The sequence below is a fragment of the Spermophilus citellus genome, assembly GCF_964194105.1.
Source record: "Spermophilus citellus genome assembly, chromosome: 13".
NCBI lineage: Eukaryota > Metazoa > Chordata > Mammalia > Rodentia > Sciuridae > Spermophilus > Spermophilus citellus.
The window spans coordinates 78,258,846-78,285,707 of NC_138193.1; the positions used below are offsets into that span (position 1 = coordinate 78,258,846).

The following is a 26,862-nucleotide window of genomic DNA, read 5'->3' on the forward strand; positions in this document are numbered from 1 at the left end:
CTACAGAGAATTAGTGAGCAAAATCAGTAAGCTGCATAGAATCACAAGGCAGAAAGGTGGTTTCCAGAAGCTGAGGAGAGGAAGGAGAGTTATTGTCCAATCTTTAAGAACCTTTTTATTTCAAAAGATTAGGCACTCACAGATAGGATTTTACTGTGTCTTTTACCATGTATTCAGGAGAGTACAAAAATCTAGTCTTTTTTCATGAAATATATTACTGTATTTACTTCTCATTCCAAACTTAACCTATTTTAATAAGAATAGACTGGTTCTATCTCATTTGCACTTTTCTTAAATTTCCTTTAAAAAATTATATAAGTGTGTGGTTTGTGTTTGGGGGTACTAATAGTAATATTACAACAGATCAAACACTACCTGAATGCTGAGAATACTTGTGGAAAACAAGCCTTCCAAAAAATAATCTAACACAGCAACCCAAGTGTCCACTAATAGATGAATAGAAAAAACTGGTACAAATAAAACAGAACATTGTTCAACCTTAAAAAAGAAGAAAATTGGGCTGGGGATGTGGCTCAAGCGGTAGCGCGCTCGCCTGGCATGCATGCGGCCCGGGTTCGATCCTCAGCACCACATATCAACAGGGATGTTGTGTCCGCCGAGAACTAAAAAATAAATATTAAAAATTCTCTCTCTCTCTCTCTCTCCCCCCCCCTCACTCTCTTTTTTTTTTTTTAAAAAAAGAAGAAAATTCTAACACATGCTACCACATGGTTGAACCTTGAAAATTTTAAGCTAAATGAAATAAGTCAGTCACAGAAGGACAAAAAATATGTATGTCTCCCCTAACATGGGTCCCTTGAGTAGTCACATTCATAGAATCACAAGGCAGAAAGGTGGTTTCCAGAAGCTGAGGAGAGAAAAGAGAGTTAGTGTATAATGGGTACAGAGTTTCTGTAGGGGAAGATGAAAAAGTTTTGGTGACAGGTGGTGATGGTTATATGACAACGTGAAGGCACTTAATGCTACAGAACTGTACACTTAAAAATGTTAAATTTTATGTCCATTTTAGTCCAATAAAAAAGTGTAACAGAAGAATTATGTGAACTTTTAAATTACTTCATTTTCTATATGATCAATCCATCTTGAGATATTTAAAAGGACAAGCCAAGTCCTTTACAACTGGCAGTATCTACTTCTCTTCATTTAATGAAGAAAAGAAAAAACAAAATTTAAGTATAAGAAGTAGATACTAATGTCTACATAAGCAATGGCTTATTTAAATACTTTGGAATTTAAATATTGTTATTGGTGTGTGTCTCTGATATTTTTGCTGTATTCTTCCTGAATATGTTTATTAATTCAACATGGGCCATGGACCATGTGGTAAACTTTATATACGGTGCTGGAGATAACAAGATGAAACACAGTCTCTGAGAAGTATACAATCCAGGAGAAAAGGGAAATAAATTACAATTTAAGTGTGAATTAATTAAGAGTGCCATGGGAATGCAAAGCACAAAGCAACTATCTCTAGTTGAGGGAATGTGCCAGACTGCAAGCTGTCCCCATGCCTGTTCTCCTTTTCTTCCATAATAACATAATTAACTGGCACAAAGCTACCCAGAATAAAGATTACATTTCTCCAGCCTTCTTTGCAGCCATGGACTAAGTTCTGGTCAGTGAAATGAAGCACATATATATGATGGAAGCTTTAGGAAAACATTTTTTTCTTTTTTCTTTATTTAATTTGTTCTTTTTAGACATACATGACAGTAGAATGTATTTTGACGTATATTATACATACACACATGGAATATAACCGATGTTCTACTTAGGATCCCATTCTTGTGGTTGAACACGATCTGCAGTTTCACTGGTCATGTATTCATATATGAAAAGAGGAAAGTTAGGCCGAATTCATTCCATTGTCTCCTATTCGCATCCCTCCTCCCTTCCCTTCATTCCCCTTTGTCTAATCCAATGAACTTCCAGTCTCCCTGCCCGCCCTATTGTGTGTTAGCATCTACGTATCAGACAGCATATTCGACCTTTGGTTAGGAAAGCTTTCTTAGGAGACCTCTGGTATAGGCTCTTCTCTCCTTCCTTTCTTTTTTTCTTCCTGTACCCTGCTGTTTAAAATAAAGACACCCAGTTTTGAACTATGAGGCCTAAGGTCAAATCTGAGACATTCTGAAGCCATGAGCTAAAAATGACTTCATGAAGCAGAGCTGTCATTTTAGCCTTACATTATAAACTCTGAACTTCTACAGTTCAGAAGTTAATACTATCTTTAGCCTGTTGGGATTTTGGAGTTTTCATAACTCCCAACATACACCTAACTAAACCTAACATCCACAGGGAACAGGCAGGTTTTATAGACAAGAGGATCTCGAGCTGGGTTTTAAAGAATGATTATCTGTCAGGTGGAAAGGGGCATTTCAGACAGAGACACTGCAAAAGCACAGACTCAGGAAAAGACCTGCCTTTCCCAAAGGCAGAGAGGGGTTCCAATGGCTGAAGTACAGCAGATGTACAGTAAAAGAAAAAGCAACCTGAAAGGCAGAGAAGAGAGACACTAAAGGATCTTACATTTCATGCTAATCAAAGTGCTTTTATTCTTTGACTTTTGTCTTATAAGTGATTATGACTCCATAGATAATTCACTGCATGTTTTGGAAGAGCCAAACAAATCAGTCAGAAAATAAAGCAGTATGAATGTATGGAGGATAGGGGTTAAAGAGAAAAAACTTCATGACAGAAAGGTACAATACTGTTTTAGTAAATGCAAAGGACTAGAAAAAATACTGGCATAAAGGAAAAGATTATAACTTCTGAGAAAATTAAGGTAGAGGAATATGGAAATATGTATAATTTGGAGCTGTCAAGATTAAGTAAGGATTGGAAATATCTACCTTTAAAGTAGACTGAGGTAAATGATTTATAGTGTAACTATAACCACTTCCTGATAATAAGTTTCATTTTTATACGCCCACATTCATGGTTTCTTTTCACAATGGCTGTCATAGGTTAGTAAGTCTTAGGTGAACATTATCTATAGTAGGAACTTGGTATTTGATGACCTGATCCCTATCAAAGAGTTGCAGGCAAGGAATTTTAAAAAAAATCAGCACTCTTGAAGCATATGAGGAATTTTAATTTTTATTTTAACAAGTAGAATACTTTATTGTTCTAAAATGATCATGTGTAATTTTTGTAACTTTTAAATTTTATCATTAAAAATAAAAATCCCATCAATGCCCAATTGTGAAACTAAAAAAAAAAAACAGCAGCAACTATTGCCTCAAAGAAATATTGAGTCAAATTACTCTGAGTATATAGCCTCTGTGAATCCATAACCTATTAATTACACTCTTCAGTCTCAAAGATCAAAAAATTATTTAAAAAAAACTTGCAATGTTTCCATTACTTTTTGGCTCTAACTGTCCCTAAATTTGAGTACTGCATTTTAGCCTTTTAACAAATATTTGTTGTATAATAATTATAACCTAAATACACTGTGGGACATGTGAATTAAGTACCTGGAAGCTATAGGCATGGTTTTATGTTTTAAATCTGTTTCCAATTGGATTTAGTGTGCTTTTGGTATATTGAACCAGATTATAAGTGCCCTACTCTCTGTAACACACATCAAAACACTTGCTAAGGTACAAAGTGAGAAAACGATTTTTTAAAGGAAGGGATATATGGCTTTCTTAATTTAGACTTGTTACTCAAATCATCTGCATCTAAATATAACTTTCACTTGAAGGAACATAGTAATAGCTTTTTTTTTTTTTAACCCTTGAGTTTTCTCCTTTTATTTCTTCATTTCTTATAATTTGGGAAAAAGTATGAATCTAGCCAGACACAATGGCGCATGCCTATAATTCTAATGGCTAGGGAAGCTGAACCAGGAAGACCGTAAGTTCAAGGCCAATCTCAGCAATTTAGCAAGGCCTCAAGCAACTTAGTGAGACTCTGTCTCAAAATTAAAAAAATGGGCTGGGGATGTAGCTCAGTGGTAAATTGCCCCCCCCAAGGTTAAATTCCCAGTGCCCCCACCAAAGGGATTCAGTGGGCAAAGAGAACTTTGGCCCATATAATTATTTTTCAATGAATGCACCTTAAGATGTTAAAACTTCTTCAAATGATTCCCCATACCACTTTTAAACACTGTAAGAATAAAGCTAATAGTGAAAATAGCTATTGTAAAGCTGGCTATAAATTCACCTGCTCATGACCCCAGCTCTTAAAATCAAGAAACAGAATTACAATAATAACGATTACTAGGAACAAAGAAAGGACACAGTTGTCCGTAAAGCATTTATAGCTCTATGGAAGACAGACACTTGTTCCTCCTGAGCTCCCTAGATTCTCAGACCTCAATGGTCTTCTTCAAACTACCATCCTACTGTCACCAGATAGTGCCATATAAATCATATTAGAAAATATAATTCCCGGGGCTGGGATTATGGCCCAGAGTTAGAGCGCTCACCTACCATGGGCGGGACCCGGGTTCCATTCTCAACACCACATAAAAATAAAGGCACTGTGTTGTGTCCATCTACACCTAAAAAATAAATATTTTTAAAAAATATATAATTCCCTGTTCAAAATTCCCTGGTCTCTACACCTTCAGAGATAAAATGTACATTCTTTCAATTAGATATCTGGTCATTGTGAATTTGGCCCCTGCTTAATCATTAAGTTTTATTAACAGAGTTTCTTTTTCCTTCCTTTCAAGTTCTAACTACATACGTTTCCTGAATGCAATAGGTTTTCTTCTGTATGCCTTTCCACATGCTGTTGTTCTCTGGTATGCACTCCTTCTACATTTACTATACTTGACAAAATACCATACTCATTCCTTAAGTCTCTTCAAGTGCCATTTCCAGTGGCATGTTATAAAACAGGTCTCAGAATGGGCTGGATGCTAACCACTCAGTTCTGCTACAATGTTGGTTTTGAAAATTCCTAGTTGTTTCAATGTGCAGGTTACTTTGGGGAACAATATGACAATAATACAAATCCCATTTGCTCATGTGTCATTAAATACTAGTTTAATGCAGAAAACTACACCCAACTGAGAGGAATATACAGCACATACACACACCCCAAACACTTCCTAGCTACCTCAGTTCACCTGTGTTATCAGTCACACCCATTCACATCTGGTGTTAACTCTCTATCCGATTTCTGACAACCTTCTACCATTTCACAGAAACCACAAGAGAAAATTTTCCCATGTCTACTTCCACAAGCCAACTTCAGGTCTTTATCAATGTGAAATACCATATTTGCTGTAATACTCGTTTTTCTTAACCATTTTAACATGTAAAACTAAGCTATCATTTTTATTAGGTTGCTATTTTTTTTTAAAGTGTAAGTTACGTCTCAATCCCAGTTTTCCTTTTATTTAGTGACTTTTAGGAATGCAAATGTTCCATTATAGCAGAACTGACTATATGCACATTTGTGGGTTTCTGTGGTGTATACACCACCAGTTGATTTCAAACTACAAACAGCTTAGCTCTGTGGGTCAGACCTGGTTCCAACATGCCACATCCACAGTACTGTGAACTTACCTTCATCATAGCAATCATTTCTTTTGCATAATAAACTGTTTTCCTGTTTATTCCAATAGATAGTAAGATTCTTGAGGGCAGGGCCCTTGTTTTAGTCTTCTACAGCTGTTAAAACAAAAATACCAAAAACTGGGTGGCTTGTATACAATAGAAATTTATTTTTCACAGTCTTGAGGCTGGAAGTCTAAAATGAAAGCACCAGCAGATTTGGTGTCTGGGAAGGCCCGCTTTCTGATTCCACAGATGGCCATTTTCTCATGGAAACCTCACATAGTGAAAGAACTCGCATTTCACTGGCCTCTTATAAAGGCACTAATCCTACTTATGCAGGTTCCATCCTCATGACATAATCACCTCCCAAAGGCTCTACTTCCTAATACAGCTACACTGGGGATTAGATTTCAACACGTGAATTAGGGGGAAGATATAATAACATTAATTAGGGGAAGATATAATAACATTCAGTATTCAGCAGTCCTTTTTTCCTTAACACTGCTATTCCTTGACTAGTATTAAGCAGACAGGAGGTCTGTTGCTAATGCAGAAACCATGGGGTAATGGACTTGAAATCTAACACAAATATTAATAGACTATAATCTATAATCTATTTCTATAATGTAAAATTAATATTTGATTTCCCCAATCATTAGTAAAAGATCTAGGAATTGAACACAAGTGTTTCTGACCCCAAAGTTTATAACAAGAGAAACAATACATCATAACTAACCCACACATCCTCATATACCTACTAATCTAATCCACTAACCTACATACACCTCAAGGTCTATGTGATTTATAGATTAATTAAAAAACAGACTCTTATGATAAGACTGACATTTTTGTCCTGAATGGCAAATTTACATAAATACCTTATAAGCATATGTAAATTAATCTTCTGTGCAAAAAAGAAATTATATAGAATAAGACCCATCTTCCAATTATTCAACCCAATCTTAATCTGAAAGTTAGCCTAAAATCTAGAACAAAAAATACTAACATCCTGAAATTTAAAATACAGGACAATTTATAGCATTGTAATGATCAGAGACTAAGTGATTTATTGGCCAAAAACTACATCAAAGTTTAATTTCCTTATATATGTACATTCAACAATTTTAAGTTGTGGTGTTTATAATTTATTTAACGTCTCGGGTAAAAAAAGAAAAGTGTGAATTTCAATCTATGTGTTAGTGATCTTGGCAATAAATTAGATCTGAGCATACTAGCATGTTTCAAAAATGGGAAAAAGCAATTTTACCTTCTATTAAAGTTTTGCTAAGAAATCAAGCCATACTGAGTGCTTGTGAAGTTATACGACATTGAGGAGTAATTCTTAAATTCAGTATGTATAGGGTATCAGAGGGCTTTTCAAAACAAATTACTAGACCCCATTCCCTGAATTTAATTTAGTAGATTTGAGGTAGGGCCAAAGACTGTGCTAACAGTCATGAAGCAAACAGAATGTTTCAGAAAAGAAACAGAAGCTATGAAACACAGCAGTCACTCCTTATCTAAAGGGATACATTCTAAGAATTGCAGGTGATACCCGAAATTGTGGTAGTATTAAATCCCATATACATGCACTGAGAAACTGATAAATCAATCCAATAAAAGACAGCTACTTGTCTAATTGACCAATTTGTTCATGGGTCAATTAATGAATGAATTAGTCATTTGTTCATTAATTGACTAATGAATGAATATTAACACAAGATTCCATCACACTACTCAGTTTTAACTCAAGTTAAAATTTATGAATTGTTTATTTCTGGAATTTTCAAGTTAGTATTTTCAGACTATGGTTGACCATGAGTAACTGAAACCATGGAGAAGGGAGACTTCTATAAAACCAAATGGAAATTTTAGAACTGAAAAACAGAATAACTAAAATTAATCACTGGATAGGCTTAGTAAGTACAGTTGATATGACAAAAGAGTCAGTGAACTTGAAGACAGACTGATGAAAATGATCTAGTCTGGGGGAAAAAAATGAACAGAGACTCAAGAACCTTTGGGATATCAAAAGGTCTAATCAGTACTCTAAAAGAAAGTAAAAGAATGCAATGGAGAAAAGTATCTGAGCAAAGAGTGACTGAAAAAACAAACCTGGTAAAAGCACAAGTATATAAGATCCTAGAAACTCAGAAAAATCAAACAGAAGAAAACTATGCCCAGGCACACTATAGTCCAAATAGTGGCGGGGGTGGGGGAGGGGGAGAAGGGTGATGAATTGCTTATAGGAGAACAGCAATCTGAATGATTAAACTTCTCACTGGAAACCATGGAGTCCAGAAGGAAATAGCACATTTTTAAAAGGCTCCAAGAAAAGAACTAACAATTTAAAATTTCTATACCCAATGAAAATTTCCTTTAGGATTGAAAATGAAATAAAAATACTCTCAGGTGAAGGTAAAACGAAAAGGATTTATTGCCAACAGATCTGATCTAGAAGAATTACTCAAGGACAATGGGAAATGATATAAAGAGAAAACTAGAATATCAGTAACGAAGAAAGAATAAAAAAAGGTAGCCATCTTAGTAATATAATAAATTATTCAAACATGTTTGCCAGTTGAAAGCAAAAACTATGTAATTGTCTAATATGGCTTTCCATGTGTGTATGTTATAAATAAGATAATACACTTAAGAGAGGAGGTAAAGAAACATACAGTGTTAAAATTTCTGCATCCCACATAAATGGAAAAATACTTATTCTAAATATGTATATGACCCTTAGAGCAACTACACAAACTAATGGGTACTCTTACACTATGATGAGATACAATTTTTAAAAACCCACAACAGATAAAAAATAATGGAATATTAAAAACTTGAAATAATCTAAAAGGAGGCAGTAAGGGGATTAAAGAGGAGCAGAAAAAGAAAGAAAGAAAGCAAACAACAACAACAAAAAATTAAACATATGACTACATGTATTAAATGTAAATGATCTACAAACAACAAGATAAAGCCAGAGCAGTGGGCACACCTACAATCCCTGTGACTTGGGAAGCTTAAACAAGAGAATTCCAAGTTCAAGGCCTGCCTCAGCAACTTAGTGAGACACTGTCCCAAAATAAAAAATAAAAAGGGCTGGGGGCATAGCTCAGTAGTAAAGCAATTGCTAGCATGCACGAAGCCCTAGGTTCAATTCCTAGCACCACACACAAAATAAAACAAAACACCGAAGATTAGATTTTCTTTAAAAAGGATGACCGGATTCTATGCTACCTATAAGAAATTCATGTCAAATATGATGAAAAGGTAGATGGGGGGAAAAACATTGCATAGAAATCTAGTCAAAAGTGGGTTGAGGTTGTGGTTCAGAGCTGGAGTGCTCACTTGGGCATGCATGACTGGGTTCAATCCTGAGCACCACATAAAATAAAGATATTGTGTCCACCTATAACTAAAAAATAAATATAAGAAAAAAAAGTTGGAGTGGCTATGCTCTTATCAGAGTAAATTTCAAAGCAAAGAAAATAAGCAGGCATAAAAAAGACCCAAAACATTATGATAAAATCAGGGCCAATTTACTACAAATAACATAATCCTCAATGTATTAACAGAACAAACAATTGACAGAACTTCAGAATCAGGGGCGTCTACAATGATAGTTGGAGAATTCAATGTTGTCTCTGTCTCTCAGTAATCTAAGTAACAAAAAATGTAGTACACACACAAAAAAAATTAACAAGAATATAAAACTTAACACTACAACCAACTGGATCTAACTGACAATTATAGAATATTCCACCTAACAGCAGCTAAGTATTTTCTGTTTTCAAGTACACCAAACATTCACCAATATGAACATATCTTTAAGGTCATAAAACAAATTTTAACAAATTTAATAAAAGAACTAAAGTAACATAGTATATGTTCTCTGACTACAGTGGATCTACCCTAGAAATCAATAACAGAAAAACCCCTAAAAATTTGTAAATTAAACAATGAATGAACTTCTAAATAATCCACACAGAACAAAGAGGAAGTGTCAAGGGCAATTAGAAAATAAAAAAAAGTCAACATTTATTTGATGGAGTTCAGCAATGCTCAGAAAAAGTTTATAGTTAATATATTAAATGCTTATATTGACAAAAAAAATTCTCAAAACTATTACGTTAGTGTCTACTTCAAAAAGCTAGAAGAAATGAAGAGTAAAATGATCCCAAATCAAGTGGAAGGACATTCCTACAGTTAACCTCAAACTTAATCATGAAAAAGTGAATGCTTTTCCTCTGTAATTGCAAACAAATCAATGATATTTACTTCTGTCACTTGTATTCAATACTATATTTGAAATCCTAACTAATGAGAAAAAGTGTATGGGAAGGAAGCACACAGACTTGAAAGAAAAAAGTGGCTACATTTACAGAAATATTTGTCTATGTAGAAATTCCAGAGAACCTCCCCAGCACCCCCCCCCCCAAAAAAAAAAACACCACTGAGAACTGAGTAAGGTTTCAAGGTTTAGGATACAGGTAAATACTAAAGTCAATCCTATTTTTATAAACTGACAATGAACAATTAGAAACTGAAATTTTAAAATACTATTTATAATGGCTATAAAAAACTGATATACTAAGATATAAATCTACAAAACACTTAAAAGAGCTATATGCTGAAAACTACAACACTATAAAAGAAATCAAAGATGTAAATAAATATACATCACATTTGAAGATTTGAAGACTCAACATAAAGACGTCTATTTTTCCTATTTGATCTATAGATGTAACAGGATTCCAATCAACCCCTAACCCCAGGTATATCTCATAGATGCAAACTAATTCTAAAAAGCTAAAACGAAGAAACTGGAATAGTCAAACAATTTTGAATAAAATTAAAAGAATTACACTATGTGATTTTAAAACTTACTAAAAAGCTACATCAATTAAGACAGTATAGTATTGTGGAAGGGACAGACACATAAATTAATGAAACAAAATAGTCAAGAAAGAGACCCACTAAAATATGGCCAATTATTTTTCAAACAAGTGCAAAGACAATTCAATGGAGAAAGGATAATATTTAAATAAAGTGTTGTAAAACCTGAGCACTCATATGCAAAAACATGTGAATTTCAACGTAAACTTAAAACATGTGAACCTCAACATAAACTTCACACACCTCATATAAAAATTAACTTCAAATAGATTACAGATATAAATGTAAAATGTTAACCTATAAAACTTTTAGAACCTATGGATAAAATCATCGCAACAGAGTTATGAAGATTACTTTTAGGCATGACACAAAAATACCATCCATAAAAGAAAAAAAAAACAAATTCAATTTCATCAAATTAAAAATTTTTTGTTCTGTCAAAGACACTGTCAAGAGAAAGAAGAACAAACTACAAACTGGGAGAAACTACTGACAAATGGCATATTCGACACATAATTTGTATCCTGAACATGTAAAGAATGCTCAAAACTCAACAGCAAGAAAATACAAAATGAGCAAAAGATTTGAATAGAGTCCATTCACCAAGCAGGACAGATGAAAGGCAGCTGACTGCATGAACAGTTTAACACTGTTAGCCATCTAATTTGGGAAATCCTAATTAAGCCAAAATAAATTAAAAACACATACAATTTAAAAATACTTAAAATGTTGGCAAAGATGCTGAGCAACAAGAATGCTTCTAGGTTCTAGTGGGGACACAAAAATGGGACAGTCACTCTTGAAAACAATTTGCAATTTCTTATGTCAAACATATGACTTAACAATCCCAACCCTTAATATTTATCCTAGAAAAACAAAAACTTATGTTCACACAAAAACTTGTACATAAATCCTTATAACAGTTCTACTCATAATCACCCCAAACTGGCAATATTTCAAAATATCTTTCAACAGGTGAACAGACAACATGTAGTACAGCCATACAATGGAATACTATTAAGATAAACAGAATTAATCATTCATATAAGCAACAATCTGGATAAATTTCAAAGTCATGCTAAGTGAAAGCAGTCAGTCTTAAAAGGTAACAAACATACTGAGTGCTTCAATTTATAAGAAATCAGTGGTTATCCAGAGTTACAGCAGGAAAGCCAGGGGCTAGGAATGTGGTACGAGAGAGTACCAGGTAGTTTTTTGGGGAAACAGAGCGATTCTTTATCTTGACTGTGTGGTGATTTTATGGATTTATGTACCAGTTAAAGTTTATACAGCAATATACTGAATAATCAATTTTACTAATGTTGATTTTTAAATTTTAAAAGTACATAACATAAATTACCTTAGACTTTCTAATTCCTTACAAATTAAGTCTTAAAATTAAATGTTTTGAGTATGTGTGCATCAGAAAAATGGGAAAATGAAGATGCAGCACAGCAGACTAAAATTTTTAAAAGTAATTTGAGACTTAGAAACAACTAATTTCTACCTTAGGTTGGAAAAAAACCCATGTGGTAAGAGGCTTGGTCCTTAATTTGGTGTTAATGGAATATGAGGCCTAGTGGGAAGTTTTAAAGCAGTGAGGGCCTGTCATTGAAAGAGACTGAAGGACCTGATCTCTTTCTTGGTTTTGTTCCCTGCAGGCTGCCCCACAACTATATGCTACCATAGGCATATAGGATAAAGCAATAGGAATAATTGGTCATGGACTAAAACCTCCAAAACTGTAGCCAAAACAAACCTTTCCTCTTTTAAAGTTGACAAGCTCAGATATTTTGTTACAGAAACTGAAAGCTGACTAATACAATGTCTCAACCAATAGCAGAGGTTATTAACATCTAATATCAAAACCAAATATTTAAACGACAGCACATAAACAATAATTTGAGACAATACAAACATGATATACACAAATATAAATTTGAATGAATATTTCACATTCATATTATATATTAATTGGGTCACTGGAATAGAAATAAAAATATTGTTCATTATCATTAATATGTGCTTGTTTTTTTCTGACAGCAGTTTCAGATTTATACTAATTTATCCATAAATTCTCTCACCTAATTCCTTTTTGTTTGTTTGTTTGTTTTTTGAGAAAAAGGGAAAAGGTTTATTGCTTTACTAGCAAAGGAGAAACACAGGGGACTCCTGTGCCAAAGGCTGTGATTCTGTCCATCAGCAGGAACAGGGGGCTTTTAAAGAGGTGACTCAAAACTACATTCCACTAGTTCTCTGTTGGAGTTGTAATTCACTTGTTAATTTGGGAGACAGTCATTTCTGAGATTTTCTGGTACCATCCCCAAAGTCTGGGTTACTTCCTTCCTATGGTGGGTGTGTACTCAGGAACAGATAACTCTGCCTAGGATGGGGAAGAAAGGTAATCCTGTTTCCCTTGAGATCAGGCAGGGCTGGAGAGATTAAGGAGGATCAGGGAGAGAAGAAGAGAAAGAAATGTCCATTTTAAAAATAATTGCAGGCTGGGGTTGTGGCTTAGTGATAGAGCACTTGCATAGCAAGTGTGAGGCACTGGGTTCAACTCTCAGCATCACATATAAATGAATAAAATAAAAATAAAGCTCCATCAACGTCTAAAAATTATTTTAAAAAATAACAATTTGCACTGGCAGGGCAGCAAGGGGAATATTCAAAGCATAAAGTGGACTACCATTACATTTCCCCACTATCAGTTTCTACAGAAAAATGGGCAATGATATCTCCAAACTGCTTCCCATTGAAAGGGGGAGATGTTGGGGGAAGTAATCCAAAACCCTTGTTCTCTATCGGGTGGGGCGTGGACAGTTAAGGGCATTCAACATCACAGGCATTCAGAGGTCCAACAGTGACAGATGGCAGGTGACTGGACAAGTCACACATTGGGCAGGGATCATGCTAAGACAACAATAAAGACAGCAAAACACTACTTTTTTTTGTAAATAATTAGCACAAAAACAATTAGTATTTCAGCCAGTCTCTGAAAACCTTGAGAACAGTAACTCATAATCTTATCAGTGAAAAACAGATCAAGTTCATCACTATAGGAGGTTAGGAAGATTTGTAGTTTATGAAATCAGACTCAAATTAACTCAGGACAAATTTGTGACTCTTGTGATCATTATTATTAGGCACTCTCACACAAGAACCCCTCATTTACAACCTCCAGCTTTACTTACTTTTTGGTAGGGCTGACACAAAAGTGTACATCTTAAGTTCCACTTAAATAAACCATTGTTTTTCCTTTTAAATGTCTATGTATGACTGTTCTCAGGGTATACGCTCCTGCCAGAAGTTTAAGACAAAGTTGGTCAATTCTTAAGAGTCCTATCTATTCTTAAGAATCAGCTGAGATTCCTCAGAGATCACTCTTGGGGACAAAGTTTCCTGGCTCCTTTAACTCTCCTCTACCAGTGATGCCACCTGCCAGGATGGATTCACTTAATTCCTCTTGACACCCAAAACACGCACTTCTGAAGAACGCGGACTAGGTCAAGTAAAACTGACCACAGTTGCACCACTTTGCAAACCAATCTAAGAAGGCATTAAATATTTCTTTTTTCCCTAAGTAAATAAACCCACAGCAAATCAGTACATTAAAAGTTAGTAGCTCCTCTTAGATTGTGATTTAAAACACACACACACACACACACACACACACACACACACACCAACGAGATCACTAAGCCATTTATTTAAATAAGTGACCTACCATATTGTCCCTAACTTTCCCTAATTCTTAACACGTTAAATGTCAGTTTTCTGTAGGAGCACTAGGTTCTTTGAATTAACAACAATGCCTATGTAACTTAATCCTAAATCTCCCAAAGATGTGAGCCTTAAGTAACAAAATCTGGCTTTCTCTATTTATGTTTTCTATTATGTTAAAATGTGAAATTGGATACAAATAAAAAAAACTGTCAGAAATATTTACCCACTAATCAACAAGTTAATTATTGAATGTTTAAAATATTTCATGCCTTAAAAGTCATCTAAAAGAGAAACCAAAATGATACTGGCCTACTGGCCCTCAGAGACTCAGCTAAGGAGGTAACACAGACCTGTAAGATAATTAAATACCAAATTGTATATAATAAAGTAATATACAGTACAACTAGCAAATAGCATCTAAATAGATGTCAAAACATTTCTTAATAAATCAATGTCTCTTTTAAACAGATCTCTTCCAATTGAAAAGAAATTCACCTGAAGCAGGGAGGTAATTGGGATAAGACTGAAGTCCAGAGACATGTCCCAGCTCTGCCATTAACAAACTCCTGGACGAGTTTAAATGTTCTACAGTGCCCAGTAGACATGACACCTGACCCAAAAAGGACATCTGTTATTTCATCTCTGACTTGGATTTGACTAAACAAGAAAGGAGGGGCAGGCAGGGGCTCCATCCTGGAGGGACTCACTCAGGATGTTTGCACCTTGGGACAGCAGTCTTGCTACTTAAATTCAATACTACCTTCTCACAGAGATGTGAAAGAAAAGATGCTGACACTCAAAAGGAAAAGTTGGCTATTCTCCTTGTTTGCCCCAGAGATAAACACTTACATTAAGGGCCTCCCTGACCTGGGCCCAACTGCACTGGCACCTCACAGTCCCAAGGACCCCCTAGGATGTATCAGCTGTCTGGCTTAATTTCACTCTGGTTCTATCTCTATAATCCCAGAGAATTGGACCAGATCCCTTACAATATCATAATCTACAAATATAATGAATTTAAAAACACTAACCATAGAACAAAAAACTAAAAAATTTGTCAGTTATAAGTAAAAACAGCTTATTAACATAACATTGTTATCTGGACGTATACTTCTTTGTTTTACAAGAAACATCCAGTTGTTTTAGAAATGCCAAATTAGAAAAGCAAGCACAACTAAATTTCTTAAAATAAAGATTCTTACTAAATATATCAGTAAAACATAATATATGTAAAAATTCATCATAATTCTTAACTAGATTGAGTAAAAATTTCTACTCCAAACAATGATACTCTTGTAAATCAAGTGATATTAGTGCCTCTGTAATACCAAAACAGTCGAGTTCCCAGAAACATCTGCAGGGAACAAGGAAAGATCAAGTACACTTTCTTAAATTCCAGACTTCAAATCTAGAAGTAGAAGAAATCAAATAATCTGAACAATGAAGAGGATATCTGCTAGGCACTGTACCAGTCATTTTACATGGATTGTTTTATTTAATTCTCAACAATTCTATAAGGTAGATAGTTATTACTACTTTAATAATTAAAAACTTGAGGCTCAACAGGTTAAATACTTTGTCTACACCTTTAGAACCCTTCACAAAGCCTAACAATAAAGTAGAATAACAAACCACTGTCTCAAGCTTTCAGAAAAGCATCAGTAAGCTCTGATCAGTGGACCCAATCACTCAAAAATCTTTTTGGGAGATACAGTCTTACAATAAAGATGTATGCCACCAGACTATCATGGCTTGTTTAATCTTAGTATAAAATTTAAAAGCTTTTTATATTAGTCTCTGTTTTTTATGTTAGTCTTCTCTGAGTTTGCTTAGACTGAAGTACATCTCCCACACCCAAATGAGTTCTGGGTCTACATTTGCTAAGGATCAGTCTAAAGAGTTTATATTAAAGTATTTCTCAGAATCGATGAATGGTGTATGAATGGTGCCTCTATAGAGTTAACTTATTTGTTCATTACTTTCTTCTCTGTATTTCTTTCTTTTGGGGGAGTGTGGGGGATGACCAGGGATTGAACTCACCTATTTCATATTTTATTTAGGGACAGGATCTCACTGAGTTGCTTAGCACCCACTGATTTGCTTAGTGCCTTTTTTTTTTTTTTTTCCTGAAGCTGGCTTTAAATTCCCAATCCTCCTGTCTCAGCCTCTCGAGCTACTGAGATTACAGGCTTGTGCTATAACTGCTCTTCTCTGGATTTCTAACAGGTTCTATATACAGCAAAGTATTTGAAGCTTCCTGCAGAGCACTAGGTTCATATGCTTAAGATGAAAGGGATAGCCACCAAATAAGGTATACTATTTAGAATAATACAGACTTTGACTTTTGTTCTTTCTTTAACATAAGGACATAAACACCTGCAATGAGGGGATTACAAATAGTGACCAAGAAAGCAAGACCAAAACTTCTTCAAAACAGCTCTTGGTGGCGGGGAGGGGGGGGGAGCAATATTATACTTCTTCAAGTGCATAATGATGTGTCTGATGGAAATTCAATATTACAGTATGAGACATGAGAAATTGTTTTAATTTGGGAAACATTTAGGATACATATTAGATGTGTAAGAATAAATGTCTCATTAAAACTAAAAAAAAAGTTGAAGCTAAACTATCTGCAAAAGTGGAAAAAAGGCATCAAGATAATAAAAAACTAAGTTCACTTAAATTCTTTCCTTATCCTCCCAAATATTAATTTTATAAGAATTTAAATATTAAATTATGTTCTTTGGATGATTATGAACACAGTATATGCTTACTGTGGAAAAAGTAAAAAATATTAAATAGTACAAGATGATTTAAAAAAATCTATTTAAAGTTTACATCTTACTTTTAAAAGTAAATGTTTCCTTTTAAGGATTTCAAAAGTATCAACCTACTTTTTACATTAGTGAAAACTTTATTCTACCATTAAATATCCTAATACTCATAATTTTTTAATCTCCTGACAATTATTATAATCAGTACACTAAACAAAAATTTTAAGGAATATCATTTGTAATTGTTTAATGGTATGGTTATACTGCCACAGCATAATTTTAATCATTTAAGATTAAATTTCTAATTTTTTAACATTATAAGTGCCATCGTGATGAATAAATAACACACGTATACATTTGTGTGCATTTTTTATTTCCTTAGAATCAATTCCTGAAAATGCAATTTTGGGCAAAGAGTATAAAAATTTTAAAGGATTCTGAATACTGCCAAATTGCCATTTAGAAAGTTGTACCACTGTATGCCAACACTTGACCCTTTTTATGTGAGACATCTATTGGAGCATGCAGTTAATGACATAATGACTTTAACCTTTTAGACTTTTTCTGAAAACTTATTTCTTAAGCTTAGAGGAAGATCTTTTAGGAAGTGATAGCTCTTTCAGTAATTAAATATTTACCTGTGGTTGAGCAATTTTTCCCAGATTGTTTCTGTTTAACAATTTACCTTCGTTAATTAAACTTAAGTATTTTTAATAAAAAGAATACAAGTTTCTCTTTTTAAAGTTTTAAATAAAATTACTCTTCTATGTAGATATTTTCAATAAAAAAAATCTGAAATGATGTCAAATAGCTATCATAAACTCTTGTGTTTTAGAATATTTAGTTATTTTTCCTTTTTCAAAAGATTTTTTCCTCCTTTGTACCTCTCTATATTGACTGAAAATCAAAAGATGCTATATTTTAAAAATCAAGTCATACCCTAAAAAGCACAAAATACCAAAACTATACCATTTTTATGAAGAAAAACTAAAATTTCTGTATTTCCATTTCAGGTTATGATGTAGTAAGTGATGCTGGGCTAAACCTGCTACTACAAACAACAATAAATGTGGGCAGTTCAGATGGTCCCCAATTTATGATGGTTCAACTTATGACTTTTTTGACAGTGGTGTGAAAAATAATGTTTCACATTCATTAAAATCGATACTTTGACTTGATCTTTTCCTAAGCAAGGAAAATGTAGTACGATACCCTGTTGATGCTGGACAGAAGCAGAGAGCCACAACTCTCAAGGGTGAACAACCAACACTCCACAGTGTACTATCATATTCAGTAGGTGGAATGTATTATATGCATTTTTGACAACCATATTTTCAATTTACAATGAGTTTACATTGGTATGTAACTTCACTGAGGCAAAAGACTTTGACTTCTGGTCATAAGGCAATAATTGTCCTCCCATTACAAGCAAGCAGAAAATTAGACAAAATACCAAATAATAGTTTCAAGACATTAGATAAGAGGCAGTGTGAAAGCATAATTCCTTCCTGAAAGAAGGAAAATAAATGAAGCAATTCTATGATTTTCCAGCTTTCTGCCTGGAACCACAAGGAAGGAAGGGAGGAAAGGAGAGAGACAGGGAGAAAGGGAGGGAGGGCCCAAAAGAATCTGACTGAGTTGAGGAGCCAGAAAAGACTTTGTAGCACACTAAAGCAGCAAGAATCCACAGGGCAGAGTACCACAAAGGAAAAAGCTACCCAGAGAAAACGTTTCAAAAATCTGCAAAAGAGACCTTCTTGAGTCTCTAGCCACATACCTATCTGTGTAGGTATGCTGTGTAACTCCACAAGACTAGACAGAGAAAAATGCTCAAGAAAATAACAAATACTGGGAAGATCTCATTCAAGAACTCACAGAGTTCAAATACTGTTGGGATCACTCAGTCCCTACCAGGTAGGGCAAATAAAGCTTGACCAATACATGGGGGCAATCAAAGGAGATGCAAGAAAGGACATCGTGATCATCAACTAGTCCTAAACTAAAGTTTAGTTCTTGTAGAACTGCCCAAGACAAACAAAAATCCTTAAAACCAAAAACCCTGAAACAAAACTTGAAAATCAAGTTGATTGCCCGCCAGAACAAAACAGTAATAAAGAAAGATCAACCCACCTTAAAAAAAAGACATCATAAATCCATGAAAATTAATAAAATATAAGAAAAAGCAATTATAACCTATAATCAGGACCCAGATATGGCAGGACCCACTACATAATCCAAAGCAGTTCACAACTTTAAAATAAGTTATCACTATAAAGCATCTGGAAGGAAACACAAGACTATTTTCACAACTGTGGGTTAATTCAGGACCCAGAAAATACTAACATAAATTATGAAAATAATAACATAAAAATAACATAAAAATGGTTAAAATGAATACACAGATTTTAATTCCAAAAGAGTTCAAAGACTCAAAAACATCAACATAATGAGCAACAACAAAAAGTCTCAACAGAATGGAAACTGTACATATGAAAAAGGAACCACACAATTCTAGAAGTGAAAAGAATATCTAACATAAAAAATTAACTTTGACAGGCATTACAGCAAATTAGACAAAGGAACAGTTTAAAAAAAATCAATGTATTTGAGAGGGCAACAGAAATTTTCTAAACTGAATGAAAGAGAAAGAGACTGCAAGAAAAATGGACAGAATCTCAGTTTCCTATGAGTGGCTGCTCATATATGGGACTAGAGTCTGAAGAGCAAAAAAAGATACTTGGAAAATAAAAAATTTGAAGACAAGGATTTCACAAATTTGATGAAAATAATACACCCACAAAAAGTATATTACATTGCTCAAGAAATTAAACAGATACACTCTGTTAATGGATTGAAAGAAAAATTACTGCTAAAATGTCATTTCTCTCCAATTTCATAGTCAGTGCACCTCTATTAAAAATTTCAGTAGGTTTTTTTTTTTTGTAGATGTTGATAAGCTGATTCCAAAATTTATATGAAAATGCACAGTACCTAGAAAAGCCTAAACAATCCTGAGGGCGGAAAAAAAAAAGAACAAAATTGGAGGGTTTACATTACTCTATTTCAGGACAAATAAAGCTATGTTAATCAAGACAATGGCATGTTGGTATGAAGACAGAAAAACTGACAAACTGAAACAAACCAAACACAGTATAGAACCAAGCCAATTATTTTGTCAACTGATCTTTGACTAAAGCAACTAATTGGGAAAGGAAAGCCTTTTGAATAAATTTTTCTGAAATAACTAGCTATCTACATGGAGGAAAACATTTAACTTCAACTAATACTTCAGCCTCACTACACAATCCAAGACAGTTCATAGACCTAAGAATAAAAGTTATCACTGTAAAGCATGTGGAAAGAAACAGACTATCTTCACAACTGTGGGGGAACTCAGGACCCAGAAAACACTTGCATAAAATAGGACTTCATCAAACTCAAAATTTTGCTTATTCATACACACACACACACACACACAGGATTTAGATAAAAATTAAGTAATCAGTGCTGTATACATTATGAACTATATATAAAGTTGTCATTTAAGTGCTAAATTGCTATTTAAGTTACATTACCACTTCTGTTCAGTTTAATTCTACTTATATACTAGAAGGAGTTCCAATTCCAACCTTGGTCTTCAATCATCTAACTACTATTAATTTCTTATTAATTCCAATTCAAACTGCTAGTTCGGATCTTGAATGACCCTCAAGGCACAGGTATCAAAAGGCTTGGGACCTTCTGTGGCGGTCCTTCGGTCACTGAGGGCATGACCTCAAGGGAGACTGTGGGACATTAATCTATTCCTCTCTCTTCTTTGCTTCTTGGTCATGAGATAAGTAGTTTTGTTATGCCACATGCTCCTGCCATTATATACTACCTCACTCACTACAGGCCCAAAGCACCAACAAATCACAGGCTGAAACCTCTAAAACTGTGCTCCAGAAAAAACCCTCTCTTTACAAGCTGGTTATCTCAGATATTTTATTATAGTGATGAAAAGCTAACATAGCCTTCAATCATCTAAATAATTTCTTATTAATCCCAACTTAAAACTATGTATTTTAGATATGGAATTTTGCTCACCAGTTCCTTTGCTTTTTTCCCTTAATGTTCTTTCTTGGTACTGTTTCCCCCACATCTTAAAAGTATCTTCCTACTTTTTTCACTGTGCAGTCTTATCTTTCTGCCTCTTTTAAGTGCTCAATCACCTACATTAGATTTTTTTTCCCACATTCCTCTCAGCTCTTAAAAAAATCTTACCCTTAACAGATGAAACTGAAACTGGACATCTCATTTTAATGACTCACCAACTCCATCCCCTGGCTTATAGAGAACTTTTAGGGGAGAACTGCATGCCGCAGTCTGGCTGGGCACAAATTGAGAGCCACTCAAGCAGGAACAAACTTTATTGCCCAAACTCCACCAGCACTCCACGCACACTCCCCGGAAACTCTCTCAGCTCTCCCCAGGGCTCCGGGCCTATCCTCCCGGATCCCTACCCTCCCGGATCCCCCGAGAACTCAACAGAGCTCAACTGGAACTCCAAAGTAGCGGGCGCCCGAGGCAGCAAGACCTGCCCTATTGCCAGACAGTAAAGGTCTATATACAATTGAATACACAGCTTAACATCATCATCTCAAAGGCTCGGCATCACCTCTCAACCACTCCCTTCTGGCAAAATGTCATGCGTCATCCGACTGGGCTGTGGCCCTCAACAACTGCAGAGTTACAACACTCTTTGCAGTTCTTCCTCTCATACTATCTTTACTTTTCCTTCTTCAAGTTGCCAGGGTCCTACGCTCTAAAGTGCTGGAAGGATAGGAAGGAAAGAAGCAAACAACAACAACTTGCCAGGGTCCTACGCTCTAAAGTGCTGGAAGGATAGGAAGGAAAGAAGCAAACAACAACAACAACAACAACAAAAACACCTGGTGGGTTAAGGATGCTCTGGAATAGATTTTAAAGATGATGAAAAAGACTCTTGAGTTTCAGCCTCTGTTCAGACTACCTTTACAGCCCAAGAAAGCAAATAGGAATTCTAAAAAGAAACTGCAATGAGGAATAAGGAGCTATATTTTCTGAGCAGCCCCTGTACTGTAACTGCATAGCTACTCAGGCCACCGAGGAAGGAAAACTCCAATACACTGTTTCTCAGACACTAAACTATTTCTGGTTTTCTGATGCATATTTTACATTTTTTTTTTGTAAGGCTACATGGTAGATAATAGGTAAATACTTTCAAATGTTTACATTCTTGAAGTAAGTGCAAGAAATGCGAGTTACTTTTTGTTATGAATGCATTATAGTGTAGAAAGTTTGGTTATTATTTGTACAATTTTGTGATTTTCAACTATAAATATATAAATTCCAAATCATATATAGAAAACTGACCAGATTCCTGATATAAACCTATACATTCAATGATATCTTGGTCATACTGTTACTTATCTAAAAAGCACCATCACTCGTCAGAATGCAAATTCAGTACTTCCCTTCTGACAAATTTGTCCATCTTATCTTACTGCCAAGTGAGGGACCATAGGCTCATCCTCAACTTCTATCATCTCCAATACTAACAAAGTCTGGAGACTTAAATATCCTAAGTTTTTCTGAAGAGGTCTTGTTTCTATCTGCACTATAAATTTCTTAATTCAAATCATCATATAATCTCTTTCCTGAAATATGGCAGAGCCTTAAATGGCATCCTTCATTGAGATCTACCTATCAGAAGCCAGAGAGAATTTGCCTCATTCACTCGGCCTGTAATATGTATTCTTTGTTCAATAATTATTTGGTGAGTAAATGTCCCCAATATCTTTTCCTCCAGCCCATTTTCTTTATTATGCTTATGATTACTTTTCTAAAACACAAAACTGTGTCACTTCCCCACCTACAAAACGAAATAAAAATCCAAACTCCTAGTATGGCATAAAAGACTCTTCACCATTTGTTTCCATTCTACCCTGGTCCTAATATGATTTCCTAATTTTCTTTTGCACTCACTTAGAAAGATCAAACTTCACTCTTCTCTTTAAACACACTATGCCCTTTCATTTTTAATAACCCAGAATAAATAGTAACTCAGTCCAGTTTATTTATTTTTATGAGCACCCTACTATTTAAAGTCATTAACTAACCTGTACAGAAGTAATGAGTGACGAAACAATCAGATAATACAGCCAACTCTCAATTAGCCCATACTCCTGGCCTTATTAACATGGTCAATGTAGCCTAAATGGAAAAGTGAATAAAATGTTTAAACTACCTGCTAAATTTCTTCCTTAACAGTATATTGTTATAATTCTTTAGTTACAAACGTTTTAAATACAGCAGACACAAAGCAAACTATTTTCTTCACATCTTTTTTTCCTTTCATCTTTAATATCACTTCTGCTGTTTCTACTCTTTTTCTTTCCTGCCACCAGTTTTCACTGCATTCTCATTGTCTACCCTTTACAAGAACAAAAGGATTTCTTTATCACTCTCATTTCTTTATCACTCTCATTTAAAATTTACAAAGAATTTTCATACATACCTACTCACTTGGTCTTTACAAACTAATTTTCTGGGATTCCAAAATATGCTGCTCTACTCTCTGCCTACAACTCTAACTCCATCACTTGCCCGTCTCTCAAGACATGGCTCAAGCATTTCTCTACCAAGAACAAGAATGTTATGCCTGTATTCTAATGTTTTTCACTTCATTGTTTTATACCAGTAGAAGAACCCAGGTCTCTAGACTACTACCCTGATGACTTTTTCTACTAAACAATATTTTCCTTGTTAATTAATGTTACCTTTATTAATGATTATTAATAATCCAGCATTTTGTAAGTCAGGGGGAGAAATGTCTTATGGGTAGCCAGAAATTACGTGCCAATTACAACGGGGTAAAACTACACCAAAATATCCCCAGCTTTCATTTAAAAGGAAAAATTTAAAGAATGTCTCTAAATCCTCTCCAAGTATTTAGACACTATCCTTTTGGTAACTGACATCCAAAGCTGAACACAGCAAGGAGTTAAGGAGCACTTCAGAAGTACTAAATTAAAACTATCAGAAGTTTTAAGAGATGCCTACTAACATCCTGGGAGATGTTCAGGATTAACAATCAAAAGCCTAGAGCCCTAGTCCCTAATCTACCACATAACTGCTGACTTGGGAAAGTCACTTATTTTCCCTGAGTCAAATTTCCTCTTCTATAAAATGTAATAAGCCACCTACCTTTCAGAATTATTAAGAGAATTAAATGAAAAGACTATAAATCACTTAGCCTGGAACATAACAAATAATTAAAAATGGTAATCCTCTTTATAATTATTTTTATGTATGTACAACATCATTTGTGCTTTCAGACCCATGCCCAACCACCCTCAACAGATTCTTGGACTTTGTGGCTCAGCGACAACTACAATAAATGCCTTCAAGGTAGTCATCTACAAATTTTCTGGATCCCCTTCCTGGGTCACAACTCAGGTCCTATAAATATAATTTGGAATATCTCCTCCTAAATACATTATCTTGTTCTGTGTCACTCATCAATGGATGCTCCTGTAGCTTCTCCTTGTTGGCTTGGCTTTTAACTACCTGGAATAGCACATGGTGTCAGCTACAAATCTGGCAACTTTCACTGCCAGTGTGTCTTTTAAATCATTTTTTAAACATTAATAAAACTGGTCCTAGCATTGATCACCTGAAGGATAATGAGGTTAGACTGCTATCTCATGTAAATAGCCAAAATCAAAGACTAAATTAATAACCAAATAAATCAGCTCCCCATTTGGCTACACACATACTTTAACCTTAAGAAAGTACCTGGACTTCTCCTAACAGGTTATATTTAATGTTTAGTGAGTTAATTCTTTAGCTTTAGAATCTACAGTCATCTCTTGCTATCAGAGGGGAATTGGACACTCTCCACTCCTAGGATATCAAACACTGCAGATGCTCAGGTCCTTTATTAAAATGGCATAGTATATGCAAACATAACCTACACACATCCTCTATAATACCTAATAAAATATAGTTATTATATGGTACTATTTATGAAAATATGACAAAAAGGGTCTATACATGTTCAGTATAGATAGATGTAACTTTCCAAATATTTCCTTTGGCAGTACTGGAGATTTAAATCAGGGTGCTACCATTGAGCTACATTTCCAGCCCTTTTTATTTTTTTATTCTGGGCAAGGGTCTCACTAAGTTTCTGGGGCTGGCCTTGAACTTGGTCCTCCTGCCTCGGCCTCTTGTGTAGGGGGAATTATAGGCACACTGCTACCATGCAAGGCCCCAAATATTCTTGATGTGAGGTTGGTGGAATATACAGATGAAGAACCTGTACATAAAGAGGGCTGACAGTACATGTACATGTACTGGATAAATAGGGGTTTGGGGTTTCTTGGGGGTAGGTGTCAAAAAGCCATGGGATGAGGCAATGCATAGTTAATAACAGATTGGCTTGTGCAGATAAAGCCTCTCAGGTAGTTTGAGCTACCCTTAAAAGAAAAGGTTAGGGCCTGTGGCAATCTCTGTCAGTAAGAGGTATAGACCTCTAATCTCTTTTCCTGTGATATGATCTTTCCTAGATTCTCCTTCAGCAGATAAGGAGACCTCAGAGAAGATAAGCCATAGTTTACTAGTGCATATTTCCTTTCTAGATGTAAATTTTCTTTTACAAAGAACAGCTCTTCAAAACTATTTCGGTGTTTGCAGTTTCTCTAAATAACCTCTCAAAATATGCCAGATATATATATTAGGAGTGGCATATTTTGATTTCCACAGTGTTGAACATCATATAAGACCCTGTGGATATATTCTCACTATACTATATTTCTTTTCTTTTTTTTTTTTTTTAAGAGAGAGAGAGAGAGAGAAATTTTTTAATGTTTATTTTTTAGTTTTCGGCGGACACAACATCTTTGTTTGTATGTGGTACTGAGGATGGAACCCGGGCTGCACGCATGCCAGGCAAGCGCTCTACCACTTGAGCCACATCCCCAGCCCTATACTATATTTCTTAACAGTATCATTACAGCCTCTCTAAAATCATTACGTAGAATTTTTCACCTATATGTAAAGGTAAGCAATTAATTTCCATTTAAACTGCTTAGATGCAAATTTATTCAACATTAACATGAATCAACAATCCAGCTTAATTACCCTTTCAAGATTATTTTGCTCTAATCAGATACAAAACACCTTTTCCTTCCTTAAAAGTAGAATAGCTGGGACTGAGGCTGTGGCTCAGTGGTAGAGCACTTGCCTAGCATAGGTGAGGCAGTGGATTCAATTCTCAGAACCACATGAAAATAAATAAATAAAATAAATGTCTATCAACAACAAAAATTTTAAAAAAAGGAAGAATAGTTGGCTAATGTAGGTGAAGAATTACACTGCACCAGGTGAATACTCCATATTTTTCCCTCTTTCATTCTCTAGGACCCCACCAAAGCTAAAAATGTAATCCACATGGTCTACATATACTCAGTCCATGTACCCTGAATAACTAATCACAATGCCTTATTATTTTTAATACATAGAGAAAACACTAACCTAATGAGAAAATGAATAGGGGTTATATTTTAATATGACATGGTATTTCTGATGTATTCTACACTCATATTTAACTAAATAATGTATTCACATAATTAAAATATATCACAGGCCTGAAGAAGGTATCTGCATGTCTTGGTTCTTCAAAATCTCTAAATGCATGCCATGAATCCAATAAGTATCCAATAAATCATGATAATCTCTAATTCTTATAATAATTAATCAAAATAACATCAGGAGCTGGTCATTTTGCAGTGGAAGAAAAATATGACCATATAAACCATTTATTTATTTATTTACTTAGCAGTACTAAGGACCAAATCCAGGATCTCATCCATGTGAGGCAAGTGCTGTACCACTGAGCTACA

The 26,862-nt window shown here is 34.7% G+C and overlaps 1 protein-coding gene across 6 annotated transcripts in view; it reads right to left on the reverse strand.

Moving 5' to 3' along the window:
* The window catches only part of SOCS5 (suppressor of cytokine signaling 5), a 59,612-nt gene that overhangs the window by 27,335 nt on the left and 5,415 nt on the right, over window positions 1-26,862 (reverse strand). For 2 of the 6 annotated variants that reach the window (XM_081264325.1, XM_081264322.1), the window contains exon 2: window positions 5,547-5,651. The exons of 3 other annotated variants lie outside the window; for them this stretch is intronic. The gene's annotated coding sequence lies outside the window, so the exon portion shown is untranslated. Of the gene's footprint in view, window positions 1-4,460; window positions 4,532-5,546; window positions 5,652-26,862 lie in introns of all 6 variants that reach the window. One more of the 6 variants, XM_081264323.1, reaches the window with a different exon arrangement.